General features: G+C 46.4%; 1 protein-coding gene and 1 long non-coding RNA gene across 4 annotated transcripts in view; both read left to right on the forward strand.

The window, feature by feature from the left end:
- The window catches only part of KIRREL3 (kirre like nephrin family adhesion molecule 3), a 599492-nt gene that overhangs the window by 329835 nt on the left and 241679 nt on the right, over positions 1-27978 (forward strand). The window lies entirely within an intron of this gene.
- On the forward strand, positions 6568-27134 carry LOC122675033. The gene is made up of 3 exons (XR_006335192.1): positions 6568-6649; positions 22550-22555; positions 27124-27134. It is a non-coding gene; the product is annotated as an uncharacterized LOC122675033 (long non-coding RNA).

Genomic DNA, 27978 nt, shown 5'->3' on the forward strand with positions numbered 1-27978 from the left:
CTAAGCAACAGTAAGATAAACAAATAAGACATGTTTTCCTGCTCTTCAGTTCACAGTCTAGGGATGAATATGGACCCATAAGTTGTTAGAATCCCATAACATAACAAATTTTAATAAATGAAAAAACACAATGCTCTGACAGTAACTGTTGAATAAGGGAGGATCTAGAAAGTTTTAACAGAAGGGACTTTGAGCTGATTTTTGAGGAAAAATGAGAGGTAGCAAGCAACAAAAATGGTCAGGGAAGATATTGCTGAGAAAAGGAATAGCATGGGGACTTCCCTGGTGGTCCAGGGAATGAGGCTTCGTGCTGCCAATGCAGGGGGCCCAGGTTCGATGCCTCGTCAGGAAACTGAATCCCACATGCCACAACTAAGAGTCTGCGTACTGCAACTAAGACTTGGCATAGCCAAATAAATAAATTTTTTTTTTAAAAGGAAGAACATGGGCAAAATCTCCGAGGCAAGAAGGAGCAGGACACTGGCAAGAAATCAGAGGTGAAGGAAGTGGTGGCATTCTGGCCAGGCACCGTTCATACTCCAAGATGGAAAGACTGCAGCCAGCCAGCAGCTCCCAAGTCTGCACAGCCTGTCACATACAGGGTTCTCCTTTGATTCTCAAATGAGTCCTACGACTATTAGCCCTATTCTATGGATGAATTATGAGCTTGGGGTTATACACACTCATTAGCTGCAATGCCAGTGAGAAAGGTGGAGGGGAGGGAGCTGCCGAGAGTCCATATACAGTCTTTCCCCCGTATCCCCAGGGCACTGCTTCTAGGAACCACAAGGATACCAAAATTCAAGATGCTCAAGCCCCTTGTGTTAAATGATGTTGTGTTGGCATGTAACCTGTTCACATTCTCCCATATGCTTTAAATCATCTCTAGATTACTGATGATACAAAATGCACTGCAACTGCTGTGTAAATAGTTGCCAGCACACAGCAAAGTCAGGTTTTGCTTTTTGAAACTTTCTGGAATTTTTTTTCCAGATATTTTCAATCCATGGTTGGTTCACTCCACAGATGCCATGGATATGGAGGGCTGAGGGCAGTCTTCTCCCTCAGGGGTTGGCAGGTGCATTAGAGCAAGGGAAGGAGGGAGGGGGAGGGGGAGAGCCAAGGTATCCTTTTCACTGATTCCAACAGGAAATGAACACCACCGCATTCCACATACACGGCTCTAAATTATCGTCAAGTAAGATTCCCAAATGATTTATGTTAGACTCTAGAAACTGTAGGTGGAAAGGGAGTAGTGACCTGTTTCTGGTCCTCTCCTCCTGCTTCTGGCCCCCTGGAGAGACCGGGCAGTGATTGTACCTGTTAGGGCCGCCCTGCTTCTGTTCATGGGAGCACGATTCTTCCTGTCATTCAAGCTCAAAACCTGGAAAGTCAAATCCGCCAGCTCCTGCTTCCTGCATCCTCTAATTCACTGCAGTGAACTCTTGGTACATCTTACCTCCACCCGTTTGCACCCTGCATGGCTTCAGACCTAACACTCATCCATAGGCTTCTCTGCTTCTCCTTCTGCCCCTTTTCTCCCAGAACCATCCACCTATGTGACCCCAGGAGACCACATGACCTGAGGCAAAGTTTCATCCTGTCTGTTCCCCCCATTCAAAACCATTCTAGCATCTTAATGTGCGAGTGTGCTCAGTCATGTCTGACTGTTTGTGACCTCATGGACTGTAGCCCACCAGGCTCCTCTGTCTATGGAATTCTCTAGGCACAAATACCAGAGTGGGTTGCCAAAATCCAGGGGATTTTCCCGATCAGGGACCAAACCCCTGTCTCCCATATGTCTCCTGCATTGCAGGCAGATTCTTTACTACTGAGCCACCAAGGAAGTCTTCTAGCATCTCACATGCTCAGCAAATGTTTGGTGAATGAGGGCGTCTACACCACTTTCTCAGGGAAGTACAGAGCCCTCTGCATCCAGAGCCTTCTGCCTCCAGGTCCAAGTGGGCTTTGCAGCCATGTCTTCAACTACTCACTCACCTTTGGCCGGGTCTCCAGGGAAGGGGGCCATCACCCCACTCCACGTGGAGCTTGTACCTTCCTGCTCTACTTTGATCCTGGCTTCTCCTCCAGTGAGAAACCTCCCCCCCGACCACCCTCACCCATCTCTCTTAGCAAAGTGGCTCCCCTCTGGCGAAACCTGGTGGGATGCCTCTCCTCCTCCAGTGAGCCATACTGGGTCATTCCTAAAACATGCCTGTTTAAGAAAGAAGAGGAGAAGCTTGCTGACTTACTGCTCTCAGGCCACAGGTTGCTTTGGCTCTCTGATTCTCATTTTCATTCATCTGTTTAAAAAAATAGTAATTTTTTTTTTATGTCTCAGTCATAAAATTGCCAAGAATATCAAATGAGATCACATATGTGAGAGTTTTTAGCGAATGATTGTTGGAGATGATTAAATAACAACAATTCTTATGCACATATTATACTATTCTTATGCATACATTTTTCTCTCCTTGATAAACTCTACATCTGCTCTAATACAGTCACCACCAGCCATCCGTGGCCAGTAAGATGTGTGGCCAGTCCACATGGAGATGGTGCTGTAGGTGCAGAGATATTTACCAGATTCTAAGATAAGTAAAATACCTATTTAATAATTTTCACCATAATCACATGCTGGAGATGTTAGCTGAAATAATACATAATACTAAAATAGACTTCATATTTTTGTTTAACATGGCTACTGTTAAGTCGCTTCAGTTGTGTCTGACTCTGAGCACCCCTGTGGACTGTAGCCCACCAGGCTCCTCTGTCCATGGGATTCTCCAGGCAAGAATACTGGAGTGGGCTGCCGTGCCCTCCTCCAGGGGATCTTCCCGACCCAAGGATCAAACCCATGTCTCTTACGTCTCCCGGACAGGTTCTTTACCACTAGTGCCACCTGTATTAGGACATTTAAAAATTCCACCTGAGACATGTTATAGTTCTGTGCGTCATCACTGCCCTCGAGAATGGGAAGCTTGTCTTATTCCTCTTTTGTCCCACCTTGTGGACCCAGTCTTAGTTTGTAAGTAAACTATTTTCTTCATTCACTCAGCCATCCTGGGGAAGCTTTGGTGGTGATACTGGCTATGCGAGGATGAGTTGGGGAGGGGCTCTGGCTGAGCCATCACCGCCTCCCAGGAGGTTTCCCTGGCCCCGTCCACATGTGGCTGTCATACCCAGTGGCTCCCTGCACCACTTCCCAGGCTTCAGGCGTCACTCAGGGTGCTGGCCTCACTCCCCCTTCCACCCATCCTGCCTCTCCTGACAACCAGAAATGGAACTGTTTATTGGAAGGAGGTGAATTCGAGTGTGATTTTTTTTTTTTTTTTACATGAAGGTAAAACTACTAGGAAATCTGGGAAAGACTGAAGGCAGAAGGAGAAGAGGGCAACAGAGGATGAGGTGGTTGAATGGCATCACCGATTCAATGGACATGAACTTGGGCAAACTCCGGGAGATGGTGAAGGACAGGGAAGCCTGGTATGCTGCAGCCCATGGGGTCACAAGGAGTCGGACTTGACTCACCGACTAAAGAACAACAAAAGCGTACTGATGGACAGGCAGCTCACTGCACAGCATCCTAGGGCCGCAGCCGTCCCATGCTCCTGTCTATGGAACAAGGGCATGGGAAGTGCTCTGATTCCTGGCCATGAAGAGGCAGCGATGGGCGGGAATGCTGGAGCCTTTCCTGCTGGACTCCATGCTAGAGGCCACCTGTCTTCTCTGGGGTTCCCTTCCAGAGTGTGGAGAGGAGCCAGTGGCAGTTGGAGTTGCTCAGAGCCCAGGACACTGGGCGAAATTCCCCAGACAGACAGAGCTGTGGCTTCCAGGCCAATGCCTTCGGCCACTGACACTCCTAGCCCCTCCAGCTCGGCTTTCCCCCTTCCATTTGGATTCCTCTTCCTCGTCACGTTGCAGATCCCTCGCTCTAGTTCTCAGGACACACCAAAGGGCTTGTTGTTGTTCAGTCACTAACTCATGTCCAACTCTTTGCAATCCATGGACTGCAGCACGCCAGGCTTCCCTGTCCTTCACCATCTCCTGGAGTTTGTTCAAACTCATGTCCATTGAGTCAGTGATGCCATCCAACCATCTCATCCTCTGTCACCCCCTTCTCCTCCTGCCCTCAATCTTTCCCAGCATCAGGGAATAGACAAATAGATTCAGCAGCTTAAATCTGATAGAGTGCCTGAAGAACTGTGAGAGGAGGCTCATAACACTGTACAGAAGCCAGTGACCAAGACCATCCCACTGGAGGAATAGCCCTGAGCAGATGATATCATGGCCTATCACCTCTATTCAAAACAAGGGGGCCCAGGTCTCCACCAGCCAGGTCTCCACCAGCCCCTTCTCATCTGCCCAGGGCTCACCCACCAAGGCAAGCCCGCAGAGGAGGACACCCAAGTGGGGTCTCGGTGTGGTCTTGCCTCCTTTTGACTCCATCATGGCGTTTGGAGAGATTACAGGATTTTTAAAAGCAGAGTCTTAGCAGGCCTAGGAGATGGATTTGTCTCTCCTGAGTGTCTTTTCTTGGGGATATGTGTCAGAAGGATTCTTAAATCTTCAAACAACCCTCATCTCTCTGTGAGCCTGAGAACGTGGTAGCAGTAAGGCACAGTAAAAAACCTGCTGATAGACAGATGGAATGCTGTAATTATACGCAGGAGGGAGAGAGGGAGCGTTTGCTGAAATTATTAGTGTGGGCAGACAATTAGAGGCTTTTCCAGAAGATTACACTTTTCCCTCCCATCTGCGCTCCATTTAGGAGTTTTTACATTCACAATGCTATTTCCTCCTCAGCTGTGCCATTTGCCATTTTGCCCAAATTATTATTGTGCTTGACTTTGCGTTTGCTCCGACTTCGCCAGCGTTCCCGTCTTCTCCTTCTGGCTCCCGCTCTCTCCCTCCCCGTCACTTCCAATCACTTTCTCCTTCACTCTCTCTTTCTCCTGCTTCCCTCATCCCCCAGCAGAGAGCCGAACACGTCCATCAAGAGTTAGGTTGCTTCTTGGTAGGCTGAGCGGGACACGATCTAACGGGAAATGCTAGGAAGGTGATCAGAGTGACCTGGAGCATGCCTCCTGCCCTGGTACCCACGCCAAAGCCCAGGGAGAAGCCAGGATCCCAGGGCAGTGGAGCTAGATGAATCTGTGGATGAATCCATGTCTTGGAGGAGGAGGAAAGTACATGTTTTCTCTTCCGACTGGTTACACCTGAGCTCAGGTCGTTGGGATCAGTCCAAATCTGACTCCTGATGAGCCCAAGGCTTTAAATCTCAGAGCCTCATTCACACTCACTCTCCATTCATCAATCCATTCATTCATTCAACCAGAGTACTCCAGCAGCTACTGTATCACAGCAGAGTCCTCAAGCAGGACTTACCACCACCAGAAAGGTGGAAGAGAACCAGGTTCACTCAACGTCTGAGCTGAGTCAGGGCCTGCAGAAGGTGTTTGGCAAGTGGGAATTATTGCCTTCACATTTTAGATGAGAAACTAGGTTCCAAGAGGTTGAGGGACTTGCCCAAATCAGAGATGTAGTGCCCGATCCTGGATCTCTGGCTCCAAGGCCAGTGGTCTCCATGGCATTCCCTTGTCCCTGGGGAAGCAGAGTGGTCTGCAAGCAGTCCTTTAGTGGTCCTGTCATCTTCTAGATAAACAGGTGTGTGAACAGTTACAACAGTAAATGAGGAGGGCCATGAGCCAGGCGGAAGGGGTGACTGAGCCTTCACAAGGAGCCAGGGAGGCGTGGGCTGGAGCAGCGGCCAATGATGAGCAGAAGTCTCCCAGTGTGGGCACCTGGGCACAGGGCCAGCAGGCGTGACTGGCAGGGCTGAAAGGAATCAGGTGGCACTTCTTCAGTGCAAATTTTTATTCAGCACTTTCACATATATTATACCATTTAATCCTTGGAGCAGCCCTTAGGTAGACAGCACTGTCTCCATTATACAGATGAAGAAACTGAGGCTCTGGGAGGGTGAGTGACTGGTCTAGAGAGTAAGTGGCACAGAGGAGCCCTTACAGGCTGTGTTGGGCTCTGAGGCTGGCAGCGTGTGGAGGAGGGTCAGAGGGAGACCCAGTCTGGAGTCAGGGAGATCTGTCAGAAGGCAGGTCCAGAGGCCAAGAGGTGCCTGGTCTAAGGCTGTGGAGGTGGAGGCAGGATCTGGTACTGATTGGAAGTTGGAAATGATGGAGTGGAAAGAAGGAGTGAAGGATAACTTGAAAGTTATGGTAGAAGATACTGGATGGATTATGTTGCCATTAACCAAGCTAGGAGCTCAAAGGATCAAGTTCTAGGGGGAGGGAGGGGGGTAGGGAGAAAAACAAGGACAAATTAATCAAGAAGGAAGCTTTATGCCATCAAGACATTCTTAGGCAAGGTAGCTGAGGGGGCAACTGTGCCAAGGAATTGGGGGTGTTACCATGAATTAGAGGTAACCTCACTCCTTTCCCACCAAAAATAAATTAAAAAATGATGTCTCCCCGTGTGGATAGACCTAGAGACCATCATACAGAGTGACGTGAAGTCCAGAAAGAGAAAAACAAATATTGTGTATTAACACATGGATGTGGAATCTAGAAAAAATGATATAGGTGATCTTATTTATAGAACAGAAATAGAGACACAGATACAGAGAACAAAGGTACAGACAGCGGGGGCGGGGGGGGCAGATGGGGGGATGAGTTAGGAGGTTGAAATTGATGTATATACTCTATTGATACTGTGTATAAAATGCATAGCTAATGAGAACAGACTGTATAGCACAGGGACCTCTACTCAATGCTCTGTGATGACCTTAAAGGGAAGGAAATCCAAAAAGAGGAGATACGGGTGTACATACGGCTGATTGAGTTTTCTCTACAGCAGAAACTACAACAACGTTATAAAGCAACTATACTCTAGTAAAAATTAATTTAAAAAATAAATAAGAATGTTTATACTGATACCAAAATTAAGTCTCCCAGGAGTGTGATACTCCATAGGAAAAGCAGGATTCTCTAGGAGTCAGGCTTCCTGTCCCTTCACCTCTTGGTCTCTATCCCAGCCTCTTCTTGCAGAGCCGTGGAGCCTCAGGGACACGGAAGCCCCAGAAAGGCAGTGACATGCAGACACACGCACAGAGAGACCCCACGCCAAGGAGCTGGCTGGGCCCTGTCAGAGTTCTCTGAGTCCCACCTGGAGGGTGAGCAGAGGCCAGCACGCCTAGGGGGTCGCGTTCTCAGGGGCATCAGCATCTCTGGAAGTGTTTACTGAGCCTGCAGAGATGGGGGCACCTTGAGGGTGGTCTAGAGGGTGGAGTCTTGGAGAAGGAGACACCAGTGCCAGTGTTACCAGCCAAATAGAATTCAAGTCGCCATGTGACTCAGAAACTCACAGAGCGAATCCCGATGGCTTTGGGGGTCTCTGTGCAATGAGACCGTCAGTTAATGAAACGACTGGGGCGATTCAGAAAAGCTGATTGCGGTTCTAAGGCAGACACTAACTCTGTGATCCTGGATGGATCACTTTCTCTCTCTAAGCCTCAGACCCCTCCCAACTCCATGAGTCCTCTGACCACACAGATAGGAGAAACCCCAAAAGTAAGGATGAATAAGAGCAGGGGGTGGCAAACTTTCTCTGTAAAGGGCCAGATTGTTAATATTTTCAGTTCCATGGGCTCTATTGTCTCTCTCACAAATACCCAACTCTGCCTTTGCAGCAGGAAAGCACCACAAATAGAACACAAACAAACAGGCATGATGGTATCCCAATACAGATTTATTTACAAAAACCGACCGTGACCAGATCTGGCTTTGGTTGCTGATCTCCGACCCAGAGCATTCTGGGTACAGGGAACCTCGAACCTGATCTTCCAGTCAAAGCAATCCCATCCTCTGGGAGTCCACGGCAGGAGATGAGGTGAGGTCAAAGGCTGAACTCTCTTCCAGCTGTCCTTCTTGTTGCTGTTGTTGTTGAGTTGCTCAGTCATGTCCGACTCTTTGATCTCATAGACTGTAGCCCACGAGATCCTCTGTCCATGGAATTTCCCAGGCAAGAATACTGGAGTGGATTTCCATTTCCTTCTCCAGGGGATCTTCCCAACCCAGGAATCGAACCCACATCTCCTACATTGGCAGGCGGGTTCTTCACCACTAAGCCATGGGACTCCCCTCCAGCCATCCCTAGAAGGGAATTTTACTCTTAGTAAGCCTCTGCCTTGTACCAGCTAAGATTTCACATATACAAGAAGCCTCCATCACCAGGATTACTAACAACAGCCCTGTGTTTAAAAAAAACTCTCAAAGTTTAAAAAAAGGTGGCTGGGGGACTTCCCTGGCGGTTCAGTGGTTAAGACTTCGCCTTCCAATGCAGTGGGTGTGGGTTCAATCCCTAGTTGGGTAGCGAAGATCCCACATGCCTCGAAGCCAGATCAAAAAAAAAAAAAAAAAAAAAATTGGTCCATATCCAAAAAAAAACAAATCTTAAAAAAAAAAAGAGAGAAAAGGTGGCTAGGTAACAGTTCTAGGGTCCCGTTGCTTAGACTAAAACCAGAATAAAACTTCAAAGACTTCAAACGGCATCCCGTCATTCATTAATCCCCCCAAGCAGATCCTTTTCTGTTGGAAGGCTACTCACTGCCCCCAAACCTGCCCTCAAAGCAGCCTTCCCTGCGGCACCCCGAGCTGACGGGGATCTGAACAATCACCCTCCACACTCCCCTTGCTTTCTCTGCAGTACTTCCCTTCCCCACTTTTAAATGTCATGGAGCGTGATGCTGACACCATGAGACAGAATCCCCAGTCCAGACAGCCCCGCAGCCGGGGGAGACACAACCCCGCACACGCTCGCTGGGATACAATGGGAAAGTGCCATTCGCTTTAAATAGATTCCCATAAATAAGCAATAAAACAGGCACAGCCATTTGCAGCGCGCATTTCCAAGGTTTGATGAGCTAGGAGTTCGGACGAAGGGGAAAAACAAAGAGCCTTTCTCATTATTTCCCCATCCCTGCAATTTTCTTTTACTGCCTGCCGACTCTGAAAGGGAAAAAACGAATGTGGCTCCCTTAGGAATGGAGCCTGCACTCCCATCTCCCGCTCCAACCTGCCAACTTCCACGTCCTGCTTGTGCAAGTGTCACTTTGAGAGCTATGCCTCTGCCCTTCTCTCTCTGACCCTGGCTGCCTCCACCTGCTGCCTCCCTCCGCCGGCCTGCCCTGGGCCTTTGTCATCAGGCTCGGACGTCTGGAGAGATGAGGCGGACAGATGGGGTGAGATCTGGGGAAGGGGCAAGGAGGAGGCCACTGGGGACCAGAGAATCTGAGTTTTGTAAAAATGTGCCTAGATGTGGAGGGGGTGTAGCCCAGGTCGGGCATAGTCAGAAATGTCTTCGTTTCCTTTCTCTTTTTCTTTGATGTCAAAAGAAACTTCATCCCTGGGGAGTGACCTCAGTTTACACCAACACGGAAAGTGACGGAGGCTGTCATGTGGACCGATGAGGTTTTCCCTTGATAAATTCACCCTGATTTGAAATGCCGCTGCTTAGGCTACAGGTGTGTATGTGTGTGTACACATGTGTGTGCCCATGCATGAGGTGACATATACCTTCTTGTTCACTCTCTTTGGAACCACGTCCCATGCCGTGAGTCATGCACTCCTATGGTCTACCTGCATAGGAGAGGACGCACACCTGTTTCTCTCCACGTTGACTATGACTCACTCTTCACCTTCTGATGGGAAGGCGTCTGTCTGTGACTTCCCACAATCCAGCTGGCCTTTTTGGCAGTTTCCTCTGACTTTGCTCCTCCTCTTGAATCCCAGCCTTTGCTTAAAACCAAAGGATCAGCTGTAACAGAGATCTGGTTTTTCTACTAATGTTGAGCCACTCTTTCCCTTTCCCCAAACTTACTGCCCTTCTTAGGATTGCTTAGTGAGTGTAAAATCCCAGGAGAGTGCCCGCTCACTGAAACCATCCTACATAGCCATGCACAGGTCCGTGTTATAGATGATTCACACAACTTAACATCTGATTTTATATTATCATATCCTATATTGTTCCCAATATATGGAGTATATTGCTCTAGTACTTTGGCCACCTGATGCAAAGAACTGGCTCATTGGAAAAGACCCTGATGATGGGAAAGATTGAAGGCAGGAGGAGAAGGGGACGACAGAGGATGAGACAGTTGAATGGCATCACTGACTCAATGGACATGAGTTTGAGCAAGCTCTGGGAGTTGGTGATGGACAGGGAAGCCTGGAGTGCTGCAGTCCATGGGGTCCCAAAGAGTCATACACGACTGAGCGACTGAACTGAATATTTTTCTCAAGCTATTTCATACATGTTAGACTGTTAAGCTCTCTGAAGACAAAAACCTGCACACATACACACGGACATTTCCTATGGACTAGTCCTGTTAGTGACAACTAGCTACTGCAGTAAAAGAAATAATGCCAAACTCAGTGGTTGGAAAAACTGTTAGCATTTCTTTTCACTCCCCTAGCTATATGTCTGCTGGACAATTCTGCCCATCTGGGCCAGGCTCGGCTAAACTTAGCTGGACTCAGTCACCTGTCTGTAGTTACCTGGAGGCGACTGGGGAATGGCTGGTTTGAGATGGTATCACTCACATATCTGGTGGTTGTCTGACTATTGACAGTCCTTGCAGCCATGCCTGGAACCAGCACATTGTCTGTCACAGGGCTGTTGACACAACAGCATAAGGGCTCCAAGGGCCCACACAAAGGCTCTCAAGGCCTCAGCTCGGAGCCAGCATACTCTCACTTCCACCACGTTGTATTGGCCAAAGTAAGTCACAAGGCCAGCTCAGATCCAAGGGATGAGAAAATAGACTCCACCCATCAAAGGGAAGAGCTTCAAAATCACAATGCAAAGGATGTGGATCCAGGGAAAGATGGAGAATTGGAGCATCTTTGCTGTCAGCCTACCATACACACTAATGGATGGCTACATAACATGTTGTTGTTGTTTTGTTGTTGTTGTTATTGTTCAGTTGCTAAATCATGTCTGACTCATTGTGACCCCATAGAATACAGCACTTCACTGTCTCCCGAATTTGCTCACACTCATGTCCATTGAGTTGGTGATGCTATCTAACTATCTCATCCTCTGCCATCTGCTTCTCCTTTTGTCTTCAAAACATAACATAACCCAGCACAAAATCCAAAACTCAGTTCTATTGTGATTATACTCATGTATACGTTCTCATCCTTCTTTGTACCTAGCTTTGATCTCTTTCAAATCTGGCTGTGGTCTGGTCATCCCAGGACCCAGCTGCAGGTCAGGAGGAGAAGGTCTTTGTTGCTGCAAAATAGATCATCCAGTTGAGTGAGATCAAGGCATGAATTTCATCTGTTAGGTGGGCCAACCTATGAATCAACTGTTGTTTTTGTTTAGTCGCTAAATCATAGCTGACTCTTTGTAATCCCATGGACTGTAGCCTGCCAGGCTCCTCTGCCCATGGGATTTCTCAGGCAAGAATACCGGAATGGGTTGCCATTTCCTTTTCCAGGAGATCTTCCTGATCCAGGGATCAAACCCGAGTCTCCTGCATTGGCAAGTGGATTCTCTAGCATTGCACCACCTGGGAAGCCTTGCGAATCCATTGGATGGTAGTAAATCAAATAGGAATTCAGTAAGTTTCATGACCTCCTTTAAGAAGCAATCAACAAGCTTTCAAATCTGTGATCAAAACTGCCAGCCTGATCATTGCCCAGAGAAGAGCCCAGGGATCAAGGGGAAGGGATTTAGAAGGGACTATAAGCTTCTACCCTCGGGCCAGTCTTTGTCCCCCCTGCTAAGACTCAGCAGTCACGTGAATTCAAGGTTTTCTTCAGTCTAGATCAAGATCATCTGAGAGGTTTCTATTGATATTTGTAGCCTTACTCCATTTCTTGAGTGCCAGTGAGCCAAGCTGAGACATAACTGAACTAAATGCAACCATTCATCACGCATTCTCCTCTTCAGTCTATAAGTGGCTCTTTTTATTTAATTTTTTTAATTTATGTGTTTCTTCACTTAACATATTTCCTTTGTGAGTGGAACAGAGGGGTGAGGCTAGGTTATTATACTGAAGTTTTAGGAGTTGAGTGTGATTTTATTTAATGCTGATTGAACCCGAGATTCTTTTCTTGAACATTTGGCAGTAATTTAGTGAGTGCTTATACAGTGTGGCTCCTGCCTTTTTTAAATGTTTTTTTATTGTTGTTAAAAAAATAACATAAAATTTACCTTCTTAACTATTTTTAAGCATACAGCTCAGTAATGTTGAGTATATTCAGATTATTGTGAAACAAACCTCCAGAACTCTTTCATTTTGCAAATCTGAAACTCCATACACACTAAATAACAACCTCCCTTCTCCCCAGCACCCTCCCCACCAGTCCTGGTAACCAACATTCTACTTTCTGTTTCTGTGAATAGTATTCTGCTGTATGTATATGCCACATTTTGTTTCTCCATTCATCTATAGAGGGACATTTGTGTTGCTTCCGTCTCTTGACTTTTGTGAACAATGCTGCTGTGAGCATGGGTGTGCAAATATCTTTGCGAGCTCTAGCTTTAAAAGCTTTCTGATGTGTACCCAGAAGTGGGATTGTTAGATCAGAAGATAGTTCTATGTTTGTTTGTTTGTTTTAATTTCCTGAGTGTCCTCCATACTCTTCTCCATAGCAATTACACCACTTGACATTCCCACTAACAGTGAACAGGGTTCTAATTTCTGCGCATCCAAGACAACACTTGTATTTTTCTGGTTTTTTTGAGAGTCGCCGTCCTCAGGAGTGTGAGGGGACATCTCACTGTGATTTGGATTTGCATTTCTCTGATAATTAGTCATCTTGAACAGTTTTTCATAAGTTTCTTGGCCACTTGTGTATCTTCTTTAGAGAACTGTCCAGGTTCTTCAGCCATTTTCAAATCGGGTAATTTGATATTTTGTTTTTGTTGTTGCATTTATGTATTTTAGTACTATATTTTTAAAAAAAAATCATGAATTCTCCAACAAACAAGAAAACTAGAATATTGATGATAGCTGTGTTATATCCTCATCTTCCTCTGTCCAAAGTAATTAAATACTATCTTGAATCTTACGTTCGTTATTTCCTTGCCTTTTTTTCAAATAGAGTTTTGTTAACAGCTACATATTTTCTTTAAAAAAATAGCAATTGGGATTTGGTTTGATTTTAATTTTATTTTATGTATTTTCTTTATACTATATTATTTATTTTAACTTACAAATTTATTTATTATGATACAAAGGGTATCAGGCAATATTAATTATCTGGGGGCTTGCTTTTTTACAAGGGCTTCCCTTGTGGCTCAGCTGGTAAAGAATCCACCTGCAATGCGGGAGACCTGGCTTCGATCCCTGGGTTGGGAAGATCCCCTGGAGAAGGGAAAGGCTACCCCTCCTGTATTTTGGACTGGAGAATTCCATGGACTGTATAGCCCTTGGGGTTTTTAAAAAATCGGACGTGACTGAGCCACTTTCACTTTTTTTTACTCAAATTTTGCCACTAAGACAAATCCATGGTGTTATATGTAGCTACTGTTCATTCACTTTAGCTGTAGTTTATTATTGCATTGTATGCTCATAGTGCAATAGAATTCTCCATTCTCCTGTCGGAGTTCATTTGTACGGTTTCCAGATTTGTGCTGATTATGGATCATGCTGGCGTGAGCATCCTCATACTCATCTCCAGAAGAACGTGTATACGAGTTGCTTTTGAGTGTATTCCTGAGAGTGGGATTGCTGGATTGTGGGGCATTTGAATGTCCAGCTTCACAAGAGAATGCTAACTGTTTCTGAAGTGGCTGTACAGTTTCACACTCTCCCCAACCCCAGCAAGGTACAGAAGGTTCTGTTGATCCACGTTCTACCCAACACTTGATATTGTCAAACTTCTCCATTCTTAACGGCGAAATGGGCGAGGGTGGTATCCCATGTGCCCTTGGTGAGTATTTCCCTGATCATTAACGAGGTTGAACATCCCTGCCTGTGTTTATTAGCCATCTGTGTTTTTTAATCAACTTCAGAGCTTCTGTTCATGGAGACACTGCAAAGAAAAGGAAAAGCAAGTTACACGCCAAGGCAAGTTATTTGCCACACACATAGCCGACAGAGACTTGGTGCGAAATATATCTGCAGGAAAAGGAAAACTCACCTAATAGAAAACAGAAGAAATGGCAGGCATTTCACAGAAAATCCCCCCAGTCATTACTGTTAGCCATAAAGATGTGTTTCTGTTCATAACACCAGCTGGTCGTATCGTGGGGTTTTCTAACATCAGATGGGGACTTCTTTTAGTGTAGACACAATTTTCTAAAGCCTTGTCCTCCGCTAGTTGAGAGATTAGTCAGACAAGCCTGCTGCTTTCTCACTTGGCAACTGGAGAATTCATCTGAGTCCAGAAAAAGGTGTTCACAGGGACAAAGACTTGAAGCCACGGGACCCTCAGATGGTTACCTGGAGACACTCAAGCCTTAGACAGCCCTAAAGCTGAAGGTGTGAATAGCCATCCTTTCCAAGGAGAGCGAGGTTACATTTTCTCATCAAGGCCTTTCCAGCGTATTCCCAGGGGAGGTGGGGAATCTTCTCGTCAGTGTCCATGCCTTGAGGAAAGGGCGACCGTTTCTCTTGCCCTAAAAGTGCTCTCAGATTGATGCCAGAAAAAAAAAAAAATCTATGTGGAACTAATTTCTCTCGAACATTCCCCAGAGCCAAAGAAACGGTTCAGTATTTAGGCTTTGCAGGATTTCCCTGCTGGAGTGAGGTTTCTGGTGAAGAGAAGAAGGGTAAGATGATGCATTGACTAAGTAAATGAGTTGAGGGGAACGGACATGAGCTGTCAATCATTTTCAGCAGAGTCTGCCCTGCAGAGGATACCAAAATGAGGCCCTTCTTGGAGGTCAGCTTGGGCTCCCTTCTCCAGCTTCCTCCAGTGACTTCAGAGAGACTTGTCGAGGGAAGGTCCGAACGGGAGAAAAGCAGTGAGACAGGGAGGTAAATCGAGATGGAGAGAGGAGTTGGCACTCACGCCCCTATTCCTCTCTGTCACTAACTAGCTTTCTAAGGTGTTGCCTGCCTTTTGCAGTTAATAGCAAGTGTCTTCCCATATTTATTCACTTACCTGTCAAGGCTACCTACTCCCTGTGCAGGAGCGGGGAATCTGACTGGCAGATTATGCCTTTGGTGCTCACCTGTCAGTCCCAGGCTCTCCCCTGCTGGATAGGAGACCCAGGCCGACACAGAAAAGTGACAGGCAGACAGGTAGCTAGTTGCAGTGACTTGAAGCAAAACTAACTAGAAGCTGGACCCTTGCAGTGGAAATTTCGAGGGGAAATGGTGAACAAGATATCTTTTCCAATCTCCAGGCGTGGTTAGGATGGAATGATTAGACCTGTCAACACTGGGGCGTGTCAAAGTGAGACAGGGCCAGGTGACCAGACCTTCAGCTGGAAAGTCTGAAGGCTTCTCCTCCTTCTGAACCCTGGAAACGTCCTCTTGGGAGCTTGAAGGAGTGGGAGTGGCCCAGCCTGTGATATTATACACACACACACATACACACACACACACGCACACTGGGAAGGATGTTAAGTGAGAGGCTGGAAAACACAAGCCTGGGTTCCGGAAGTCCTGTGGCCTGTCGGGGCTCATCCTTCAGGTGCTTCGTTGTCCCCAGGTCTGGATGAGCAAATTCCTACACCATATAGTCATCTCAGAGGCTGCTGGCAGAGCATACTGGCTCATTTGAAAATCATCTTTCTTAACTATCTCCAGGATTCATTCCAGTTGCTAAAACAGCAAATGACAGATTGTGGACACTGTCAGCAGGACTGCAGAGACCCAGCTTATCACCTGGTGAAGGTGGGGTAGCTCATGCCAATACATCATTATACCTCTCTCCCTTTCTCCCTTGCCCTCGCCCTCTCTGTCTCTCTCTCCCCCCACCCCACTGACACACACACACAAACGCACACACCTCTACATCGTGTCTTTACAGCCCAGCAAAAACAAGATTGCGAGCAGAAAGAAAACATCTCTCAGTCCCACCACTTTCTGGCTTTTATCTCCCCCTTCCTCCTCATCTCTGGGTAGTTAGCGTTCCATGTTATTAAGCAAAAATGTCTTGTGACAGCGACCGTGTCATCTCTGAATCTTTTAGCGTTGACGCAGACAAGAACAGAGCTTATGAAATACACACATTTCCTTCAGTGCAGGAAACTGGGACAGCAACAGAGCTACACTGTCCTCCCTACAGAAAACTGACATCCTATACTCAAAGCCAGTAACAACAGTTCCTTCCTTTATTGTTTAATTATGAGCTGACGCAGCCAAGATAAAGACCCAACCAATCCAGGGCTCAAAAATGCCAATCACTCTCTGAAGAAATCAGAGGCTGACTCTCTCTTTTTTATTATATTTGTTACGATTGGAGTTTGTTCAGCAGTAAGTGCAATATTGACATTTAGAACCCCTAGCAAAGAAAGAGAGAAAGATAGGAAGGAAAAAAGAAAAAGGCAACCAAAACATCATTTGCTTCACATCCTTGAGCAGGTTCCGACTGGAGGCCATGAGGGTTTCCTTGCTCTTTTTAATTTATTTCCCCTCCCCCCTTGCATACATTCCCACAGAGACATGTCTTCCAGTCAACAAGGTATCTGAGATCAATATCTCTTATGTACAGCACGCATACAACCGTGTTCTAAATGGGAAAAGAAGGTTATTGAATGTACTTGTCGAGATCGTCTGGCTGTGGCCAGAGCCAGCTGAGGAGGTAGCTGAAGGCAGAAGTAAGATGCTTCTGTGGAGAAGGATGCTCCACAGGATGTTACTGAGTCAAGTGTGGGCAGTGATGCTGAGCCCTTCCGCTACATCTGTCTTCAAGCCCCAATTATTTCGGGCTTCTCGGTAACGACATATTAGCAGAGGCAGGAGTTGTCCTTAAAAAGGTGTTCATTTTCTTCCCCTTGTGTGCGTGTGGGCTACGTGGCTTCAGTCGTGTCCGTCTCTTTGTGACCCTATAGACTGCAGCCTGCAAGGCTCCTCTGTCCATGGGATTCTCCAGGAAAGAATACTGGAGTGGGTTGCCATTTCTCCTCCAAAGGATCTTCCCGACCCAAGGATCAAACCGTCGTCTCTTTTGTCTCCTGTGTTGGCAGGTGGGTTCTTTACCACGAGCACCGCCTGGGAAGCCCCTCTTCCCCCTTGACATTTTCATAAATAAAAGTGTTTAGCCCTCAAATTTAACCAGTGCCCAGGACCTATTTTACAGGCGTTAAACCTTTTGTTTTGCTTTCCTCGATTTTGGGGTTCTTGTTTGGTAGCAGAGATGGGCTTCTCCCCTGCCAACCATGTGGTCCAACTTCGGTCTGCCCCTCTCTAAGGCCACACTCATGCCACCATGACCCTGTTTCTCCCTTCACCAACCAGTACCCATGGGCTTTTTGAGCTTCCTCTAGACTGCAAGCACTTGGAAATCGAGACCTTGTAGCATCCATCTTTGCATCCTCAGCTTCCAAAACAGTGCCTGGCATGTAGGCACAATGGAAGTTTGTTGAATTCAACAATTAAAAAGCAGAGGATTTCCCCAGCAGTCCAGTGGTTGAGACTTCACCTTCCAATGCAGGGAGCGCAGGTCGATCCCTGGTCAGGGAGCAGAGATCCCACAGGCCTGTGGCCAAAAAACCCAAAACATAAAATAGAAGCAATATTGTAACAAGTTCAATAAAGACACTAAAAATGGTCCATATCAAAAACAAAAAAAAAAATCTTTAAAAAAAGAAATTAAAAAACAATGTACTAATGAGTTAATCAATCAGCTGATCAATGAATGAATGGAGCATGGAAGAGATGTTCACAGAAAAATATTCCACTAAATTGTAAAACCTCTCTGGGAGTTAATAGAAAACTCTGTAATCTCTCCCTCATCCAGAACCTATAGCTCCAAAGAGCTGGGGGAATTTTTAGAAGCTTTGGTCTACATTCTTGTGGTTTCTCTACATGAAAGCTTCCAACTGGGTGAGACTGTCTTGCTTCCAAGGTTTGTTGGTTCAAAAATAAAAAGATTTTAAAATAACCTTGAGCTAGGTAAATTTGGGACTGTTATATCAGGGTGTGTGTATATGTGTGAATTCTTCCCTCTCTGTACCAAGCAGAAGGAGATTTTTTGTTGCAAATGGCCCTTGAGTCAGGGCAACTCTGAATTAGCTTTGGCAAGAAAGCCAAGAGAGAAAATAACAACTAGCTCATTTCCTGGCACAGAGCAGAGCCCAGCACATGCTTGAAACAACGTTGTGTAAATTAATCAACTCCTTTCTGTGGCATGGTCTTTCCCAAACACATTCATGAACTTGAGCTCCCCTAGGATTGTAGCCTGCCAGTCTCCTCTGTCCATGGGATTTCCCAGGCAAGAATACTGGATTGAGTTGCCATGCCCTCCTCCAGGGGATCTGCCCCACCCAGGGATCTAACTCAAGTCTCCTGTGTCTCCTGCATTGGCAGGCAGATTCTTTACCACTGAGCCACCTGAAAGCCAGTACCTAGACTGATTCCTAAATGTTTGCTGATGAGCAAATACATGGATGAATTAATGAAAGACTGCTCAGTACTGTAGAAAGTCTGGAGATGGAGAAACTACACAATACAAGGAAACTCGCTATAGACTTGAGCCATGCATTGGAATGCATGGGCAGATAGATGGTCTGCAGTGAAGTTCCAAGTGGGACAGAGGGCAGAGTTCCCTGCCAACAAGCAGGACGGGAGGGAAAGGAGAAGCTGATGTGGTCAGGGCTGCCCAAGGCTTTGCTCAGACCCCAGGGATGGGGAGCCAGAGCAGAAAGGATCTTTGCTGGTCTAGAAGGGACAGGAAAAAGCCATCGCGTGGACCAAGAGGAGTGAGGATTTTACACCCGGACTAGATCCAGCACTGAGCCAGTTACGAGACACCGTGTGAAGAGGAAAAAGCGAAGGAAAAATCTTGAGGGGCCCCTGACTCGGTGTGTTTGCCCTCTGAGCCCAAGGGCTGTGAAGTGGCTTTAGGAACCACCACAGAAGTACATGCCAGCCGCCACTCTGCAGGCCAAGATGCTGCCCATGGCCGGGAAACATCCACGATCATGAGCAAGGGATCAAAATGAGATGGAAATGACCTGTCACAGCATTTGAATTCAGCCACTGCCTTTTGGAATGTTTTAATTAAGGTGAATCTGTTACCATTGTGACTATAATTCTGAGAAGCACCAAGCCTGCCCTGGCAGAGGGAAGAGAGGAGGAAGGCATATCATAATTAAAATAATTATTAATCTAATCTCGTTAAGTAGAGATTGTCCATATCGCTGCTGGTATTAGGTGCTAGGGGCAGATCCCTTCCTGAACCAGCCCCGTCAGCTTGCTTGTAACGTGCCTGGGGACTCCTCCCGCATATAAGGCATAGACCCCCATCTCCTTCCGGTAGACTTTCTACCTCCAGCTCTCCTTCAGGAAGTTCTCCTGCACAAAATCTGTGCCGTGCTGGGTTTGACAGTCTCTGGGTTTAGCTGGGTGCCCGCCACCTGCCCCTCACTCCCCGGTGTGGAGCTGGGAGCTCCCTGCTCTGCTGTCAGCCCCAGAGGACACCTCCCCAGTCCTGCCTGCAGCGGGTGTGTTTGCAGGTCCCGCTCCCCTAGGAGGCCATGAGCTCCTCGGAAGGATTTGCCATGTCCTCCACCTTTGCATTTCCTCCAACATCTCTTTCCATCCCAATATCTACAGGCATGTGTGTGTAATATTGCTTCAGTATTGGGGCAAGAAAGGAGGAAGGAGGCAAGGAGGGATGTGGGGAAGGAGAGAGAGAAGAAAGAAGAGGAAGTGTGGGTGGAATGAGACAAAGAGCCCCTGAAGGTCACTGGGGGCTCAAACCAGTGACTCCTCCATCTTCCTGAGTGCCCACCCCTGCCCCCACTCCTACCCACAGCCCACAACCAACCTGCTCTCTCTTTCCATTCCTCATGGGTGCAGATGACTAATGAATTTCAAAGCAAAGTGATTAGGTGGCCTTTACAAGCTTCAGTACCTACCAGGATAACTATAAGTCACTCTGACATCATAAATGCCTTCTTGTAAAATGTAAACAAGAGAGGAGACATAGCTGAAGAAATGAATTTAATTCTAAAGCGTTTTCTTTCTTTTTTTTTTTTGGTCATCAGTGAGTCAAGTTAGACTTGCCTGGCAGGTGTGTGGGAGGGGAGGTTCCCACACCACCAACCATTCCCTGAGACCCCAGCTGGGTGTCCTACACTTCAACTCAATTCTGTTACTCTCTGCACAGAGTTGGCATCAGATGCCACCGGTTAAAGGCTCAATTCCAGAAGACTGCCCCCCACTTCAGATGCCAATGGGAGCAGTAGGACCCCAGGTTACCCACAACTTCTGTCTGGCTTGGCTTACAAATCGGAGGTTCCCAGCACCCGCTCCTCAGGTTTGATTAACTAGGCTCACAGCACTTAGGGAAGCACTGGCTCACATCTACTAGTTTATTAAAGGATGTTATAAAGGATACAGAAGAATAGCCAGATGGAGAGAGGCAGAGAGTGTGGTCTGGGAGGGTCCCAAGCCCAGGAGCTTCTGGCACCATGAACCTGAGATGTGTCAGCCTCCTGGACGTGGATGGGTTCACCTACCAGGGAGCATTCCAAACCTCATGCTATTAGGACTTTTATGGAGGCTTCATCATGTAGGCTGATCCTTCATTAACTCCATATTTGCCAATTCTCTCTTCTCAAAAGAATGGGGGTTTGGGGCAGAAAATCCCAAGCTTCTAATCCTTCTAAATCCTGTCTTTTCCATGGCCAGCCCTCATTCAGAGCCTTGTCACCTCATTAGAACAAAGGACTCTCCTCTCACCTAGGAAGTTACGAGGGTTTCAGAAGCCCTACTTCAGGAACAGGGGTAACAACTAAATGTTAGAACGGAAGGCTTTCGTATCACTTAGAAAACTGTAAGGGTTTTAGGAGTCCAGGAGCAGAGGTCAATATGTATATATCCTATTATCTCACAGGGATGGAATGAAGGGACACAAGTGGTCAGATGCAATCACTCAATAATGGACACAGTTCTTGCTGATGGTTTCCCTAATATTCCCCAGAGCCCCTGAGGTTTCGTGGAGGTGACTTAGGACCACTTTGGGTTTTAGGGTAAGGCAGGTTTAACCACCTAAGTTCTCCCTCCATGTGCCTTTATATAACAGTTCTTTGTTTAGGTCTGATTTGTGAAAAGAATCCTGCTGTTTAAAACAGCAGCAACTTGGAAACCCCTGATCTTGTCCAACTCCCTCTTTTAGAGCAGAGGAAATAATCCCCAAGGTCGCGGGAGTCCCACCACCAGCAGGTGACACAGCCGGGCACGGATGCTGCGTCTGCCAACTCCAGCGCCAGGCAGGTCCTCGTCCAGGGCTCCAAGCAGCCTCTCCCCAGAAGGTGTCCCAGCGCCCAGGCATCAGCTTCAGGCTGGCTCAGGTGTCAGCGTGCCAGCTGCTCCGTGCAGAGCCAAGGCCTGGGCTCCGGCTCTCATCACCCTGGGAGGGGCCTCTGAGACCCGGAAAGGACCCCAGCAGGAAGCACTCGGGACCTGGTAGACCCGAGTGGTAGACCCGCACAAGTCTGGGGCCCAGCCAGTGTTTCAACAATACATTTTGTTTCTTCTCCGTAAGCAAGTTTACCTCCCAAGAGAGAGGAGCTGCCAGTCCTGCTGAATGGAGCCTAATTGGAGATTTCACTGCTCATAGACAAAACGGAAAAGGGGCTGATATCAGCACACTTATTTTCAGCTCCTGTGCTTTAGACCCACCCTCCCGAGTCTGCGCGGTCCCTGTGCTGCGCGGCTAGCGCCCTAGCTCCTCAGTAACATTGCTTAAACACTGCGGTGTGTGAGGCCAGGTGCTGGGAGAGTTGCCTGCCAAACCTCCTGTTACCCTCCCCACGCCTCCTGGATGTAGGTACCATTGTGCTTCCCACTTTGCAGAGAACACACAGAGGTTTCACGAGGTCTGATGACTTACTCAAAGTCACTTGAAGACCCTGTGCGCAAAAATCACCAGATGCAGCAGACTCACACCTCTGGGTCAGATCCGGGAGGGTTTCCCCATGGGGATGGCAGCTATTTGGGGAACTGCCCCGATGTCACATAGTCTGTCCCACTTATTCACAAACCATCCAACTGTCCAAACTTTCCAATACTTTAGCATCCAAATTCTTTTTATTTTTTGAAGTTCTAAGCTTTTTAATCAGAAAACATTTTTATCTGAAGAGATTGCATTTGAAGTAGTAAATAGTAGAAAATTATTTTATGGTCCCCAAATGTCTTTTTTTAGGCCTTTTATTTTGTATTGGGCTATAGCCAATTAGCAAACAATGTTGTGATAGTTTCAGGTGAACAATGAAGGGACTCAGCCATACACTCCCATTCTCCCCCAAACTCCCCTCCTCTCCAGGCTGCCACATGACATTGAGCAGAGTTCCCTGGGCTCTAAATTAGTTCCTTGTTGGTTTTTCATTTCAAATATAGCAGTGTGTACATGTTCATCCCAAACTCCCTAATTATCCTTTCCCCCAGTCTTACCCCCTGACAGACATACGTTCCTGAGTGGAATCTGTGGGTCTGTTTCTGTTTTTTAAGTTCATTTGTATCATTTCTTTTTAGATTCCATATATAAGGAAGGGACTTTAGCATTCCATTTCTAACTCTCAGATTTAGTTCAGCTACCTTGAAAGTAGCTCCAAGAACACTTGTCACACATTCTGTCCCAATTTGAGGGTCAGAAAATTTGGGTCACGGTACCCATATGATATAGATCAAAGGGCTTGACATGGATTCTCACCTCTAAAAATATCTCATGGAAAAATACCTGAAATTCTATGAGTTCTGTTCTCTTTATCTTAAACATTAACCGCCCCTACATTATTTTCCTAAAATACCAATACCCCTGCAGAGTAAATGGTAACTTCAGAGCATTTTAGGGTAACTCATTTTGCCAGATTTCCCATACTCTCTAAGAAGATTGATGAAAGAAGTCACCACTAAGAGACCATTGCTCATTTGCAGGAGAGGACCTGAAAGAGGACTAGGGGATAAAGGGGGGTCTGACTAGCTCTGTCTCCCCAAAGAGCTGGGCCAGATGCTTTGTACTTGTCTCGTTGACTCCTTGCGGCAACCCTGGGGTTGTGGGGAGTGGTATTACCCCCATTTTATAGATGAGGACAATATGATTCCAAGAGGTTGCTAATGTTGCCCATTCCAAGCCAGAAAGAAGAGAAAGTGACTTGTTGGGCTGGAAGGGATGTTTCATAACCACCAGCACATGAATCTGTGCCTTGCAGGCCCTGTGGGTCTAGGGCATGGAATGTGGGCATGCCCTCTACATTGGTTCTGTGCCTCCCACTCTTTATTCTCCCAGGTCCTGGTGACCTTTGCAGTGGTTAGGGGAGAGGAGGTTTTTATTGCTTTGCATCAAATAATAGATAACAGAGAACTTCAAATCTGGAAACGACAGAAGATTTAGTCCAATTTTGACATCTGGTCTCCTGATTCCCAAACTAATATTTTCTTTCTTCCTATGAGAGGGTAGGATGTTTGAAATCTAATGGGTAAAAGAATTCTGAGCAATCTTTTCTGTTGCATGATTTCATTTTTTTAAAGGTACATTTGATTTGCTTGCAGTGTGTATCTGGTCTCTCAGGACCTAGGATGCTGAAAGGCAGAGTCCTCAGGAATACTGATCCAATACTATTAGCTATGCAGGGCCCTGAAGCAGAAAGGGACAGGCGTGGGATTAACATTAAAGGAAATTCAATTAAACAAATAGTGACCGGCCACCAGCCACCAACTACGTGGGAGGCAGTGGGCCAACTCCGGCAACACTTTGCAAAGCTGAAGCTTCTACCTCCAGGTCATACCACTGATTGTGTGTGTGCATGCGTGTGTGTATGTGTGTCTGTTTGTCTGTGCACACATTCCCACGGGCGCACACTGTTCTCCTCCTTTCCCACGGTGAACTGAAATGAATAAATCCCCATAAATTGCCCCCCTCATGAGCAACCTTGGAAATAAGTCCTATTTACAAATATTTCATCACCCCCGCTACCTCCAGCCCCATGTTCCCCTGATAACTCTAGGCAATAACATGAATAAAACTCAGAATGATTTCCTTCTACAGGGCATCAATCATCACTTTCCTGGGCAGATCGGTTAGTGATTCAGTGCAAGGCAACCCTGGAGACATTAGGGAGTGTCTGCAAACTCCATGTCTCTGGGGTTTGGACCCTAGCTAGGGAAAGAGTAAGTTGGATCCGAGCAGGGCACGAGGGCCTCCTTTGGATGCTTTTGACATTATTTCTCGCATTTTACCACCTAAGAGGGAGCTACAAGTCCCTTTAGTCATTGCTGCAGAAAAACGTTTTGACATGAACTCTCATACATCACAACGGAGGTTAGTTACCAAAATGCACACATTTGCCTTAGCCGGTTTCATTTACTACCCTTTAAATTATTTCTCAGCCTTGCAAATCTTGCTGTGACAGACAGAACAGGGGGGTGGAAACCACTAAGTGTTCATTTTTCATATAATATATTCCAATCCTGTTAGGTCGTGCTGCTGAAGGTAATATTTCTGGCATTCATTTAATGAAATTGACATTGATGAATGGTTAATTATACAAATTACATTCTTATTAAATCCCCTAGAATCAGCGCCTTAAAATTTCCTAGCTATGGGCTTCTTATGGCTGATATACCCTTTTTTTTTTTTGCTCTGAGTAGCTCCTCTGTTGGCTGCTGTTAAGACTCTGCATATTTTTCCTCCTCCAAGAAACTCTGAAAAGCATTTAAAAATCCCCTAGTTAAGGAAATTACTCCAGATAAGTTAATCTTCATGGGATGTTTAAAGCCCAGTTCTTGCATATGTTTGTCCTGATTTTTTTTTTTCCCCTCTCTAGACAATATCTGCCCTGGAGGTGGAAGAAAAGAGGGGAAAATTCTACCTCCTGCTGAATAAGGGTCTGAGGGGCAGGGAGGGGAATTAGCTGCATAGCCAACTGCCTCCAGGCTGCTGGCTGTGTGTATAGATCTAATAGAGAAGTCGACACACATTGGGCTGATGGGAAAGAATCAATAAGTGGTCCCTCGCATGCTAAGTATCCCCGGCTGAGACGTGGTTACCCTGAGAGCAGCGGCTTCTCGCCCTTTCACTGGGGAATAGAAGGATGAATCGTGTTCATTAAGAGAACATTTCTTTCTGTTACCGACTGTTCACAAGACAACTGATCAACTGCTAGGCAGCCGGCACTGAGTAGGCACCTCGGGGAATTGGAAGCAGTCTCAGGGAGTTCACACATCTGAAGGAAATTCTTGTCAAAGAACAAATGCAAAGTTGGATTGTTTCCTCCAACTGGAAGAGGCAGCAGAAAGACGTGTGACCGGGAGGACCAGACTCTGTTTTCAAACACCTTGGACTCACAGCCAGGAGGGGGCGCTGCTGGGCTCCACCGGCTCCGCTGAGGGGGGCTCCTCACTCCAGGGCTCTCTCTGGGGACACTTCTTATCCTTAAAGCCATGTCTCTCAGACCATTCGGCTGGCTGGGGCAGGTTAGGTTCCTTTGCCTAACTTCAACTGGTATGTGTCTTGTGTTGACTTTTTGTGGTAGGTTGGGGCAGCCTCAGGGAGTTACTGTTGTTCATTTGCTAAAGCCCTGTCTCTTGGCAAGCCCATGGACTACAGCACGCCAGGCTTCCCTGTCCTCCACCATCTCCTGGGCTTTGCTAAAATTCATGTCCATTGAGTCAGTGATGCCATCCAACTATCTCATCCTCTGTCATCCCCTTCTTCTCCCGCCCTCCCTCTTTCCCAGCATCAGGGTCTTTTCCAATGAGTTGGCTCTTCGCATCAGGTGGCCAAAACATTGTTGGAACTTCAGCTTCAGCATCAGTCCTTCCAATGGATATTCAAGGTTGATGTTCTTTAGGATTGACTGGTTTGATCTCTTTGCTGTCCAAGGGACTCTCAAGAGTCTTCTCCAGCACCACAATTCAAAAGCATTAATTCTTCAGTGCTCAGCCTTCTTTATGGTCCAGCTCTCACATCCGTACATGACTACTGGAAAAACCAGAGCTTTGACGTGGGCAGTAGAATGTGTCAAATCAGCAGTTAGACTGAAGTTCCTTTTGTTTCAGTGAATCAGGTGGGCAAATCCCTCGATTTATTCTGAGTACTGTTAAATCAGCCAGACTCTAACAACAATCATTCCCATGCATCCGTGCTCAAGTGAAGCATTTACAAAGTCATGGAATATCATGGTTAGTGGTACTAACTCTCTAGAGTCAGAAAGACGGGTTCAAATCGAGACTCTGCTTCTGCTTGACTGTGTGACCTTAATGTCCTTGCTTACAAAACGGAGGTAATAATAGCACCTGCTTCAGAGGGATGTTGTGAAGCTTCACAGCACACATAAAGCACTTATGTGCATAAAGGCCTATGCAAGGGTTCCATGAGTCAGAGTTTTTCGTATTATATAGGAATGCTTTTCAACTACAAGTAACATGACACCCTTCTGACTGTGACTTGAACCATAAAGATGTATATTGGTGGCTTTACAAAAAGTCCATGGGTAGATTGTCTCAGAGCTGGTCTGACCTCTGAGCGTTGTAATCAAGAACACAGGCTCCCTCTATTTGACTATTCTAATGTCTGTAACATGTTACTCTTTTTTTTGAAAGATACTATATTTTTAGACTTACTGTTTAGTTCATTTTTAATTGAAGTTGATTTACAACATTACGTTAATTTCTGCTATACAGCCAAGTGACTCAGTTATACCCACACACACACACACATGTTCTTTTTCATATTCTTTTCCATTATTGTTTATCCCAGGATATTGAATATAGCTGTGCTATACAGGAGGACGTTGTTGTTTAACCATTCTATATGTTAATAGTTTCCAAGAAAGATACTGTATTTTCAATAGACTTTATTTTTTAGAACAGTTTTAGGCTCACAGAAAAAGTGAGTCGAGGGTACAGAGGTTTCCCGTATACCTCTACCTTCACACATGCACGTGTTATCTTTTCATCCTCATACTCACAAGATGGCTGCCAACATTTCAAACGTCACGTCTACATCCAAAGCAAGAGGAAAATGGAAGGGGCAGCACCAGCAAGCCTCAAAGCCTGGCTTCCCCTTTGTTTCAGAAAGCAAAGTATCTTTCCTAGAAACCTCTCAACAGATTTCTCCTGCCATCCTTTTGGTCAGAACTTGACCATCTGTCCAGCTCTTTACTACTAGGCTGAGAAAGGCGCAGGTAGTTGGAGTACCTGTTGAGTAACTCTGTCATCAGTATCATCTAATCCTGCCTCGCACCTTCCTGTCCCAGGATGTGAGATTAGGCCCAGCCATCTTCTTCCATTGAGGTCCTCTCTCTGTACAGGTTTTGCCAGTCTCTGGCTGGGAGATATGGGGATGGATAAGACCAGGCAAAGCACAGGAGAAGGGTCCTTACTCCTAGAGTCCATTTACTTCTGAAAGGAAACAGAACAACTCTACCACCCTGACCCAGGGAGAAGAGATCTTTTCCCCTTGTTCTCCTGTCCACCCCATCTGTGCTGGAGTCAGCTCGTGCAATCACACATTACGAGTTTTAATTGTACAGCAAGAGGAAAGATGGGAGATATTAATCAGGTGCTGAGAGCTCAGAGAGTGAAGGTAATAAATAGACTATTAAGTTAACCAAGTTTTCAGCTTCACTCGTGAAAGCCGCCATCTATCTTGTGTGGTTTTCTGCATGCTTCATTACCACATATAACCATACTGAAAAAATATGCCTTCTCCTTTATAATGAGATGATAAGTTCCCTGCAGTGGAAGCAGGTAGCAGAGCCTTGATTGGAAAGGCTCGTGAGGCTGGAGCCTGAGAAGGGAGTGTCTGTGTGGATCCTGGGCTCTGA

The sequence above is a fragment of the Cervus elaphus genome, chromosome 2, assembly GCF_910594005.1.
Source record: "Cervus elaphus chromosome 2, mCerEla1.1, whole genome shotgun sequence".
NCBI classification, from domain to species: domain Eukaryota; kingdom Metazoa; phylum Chordata; class Mammalia; order Artiodactyla; family Cervidae; genus Cervus; species Cervus elaphus.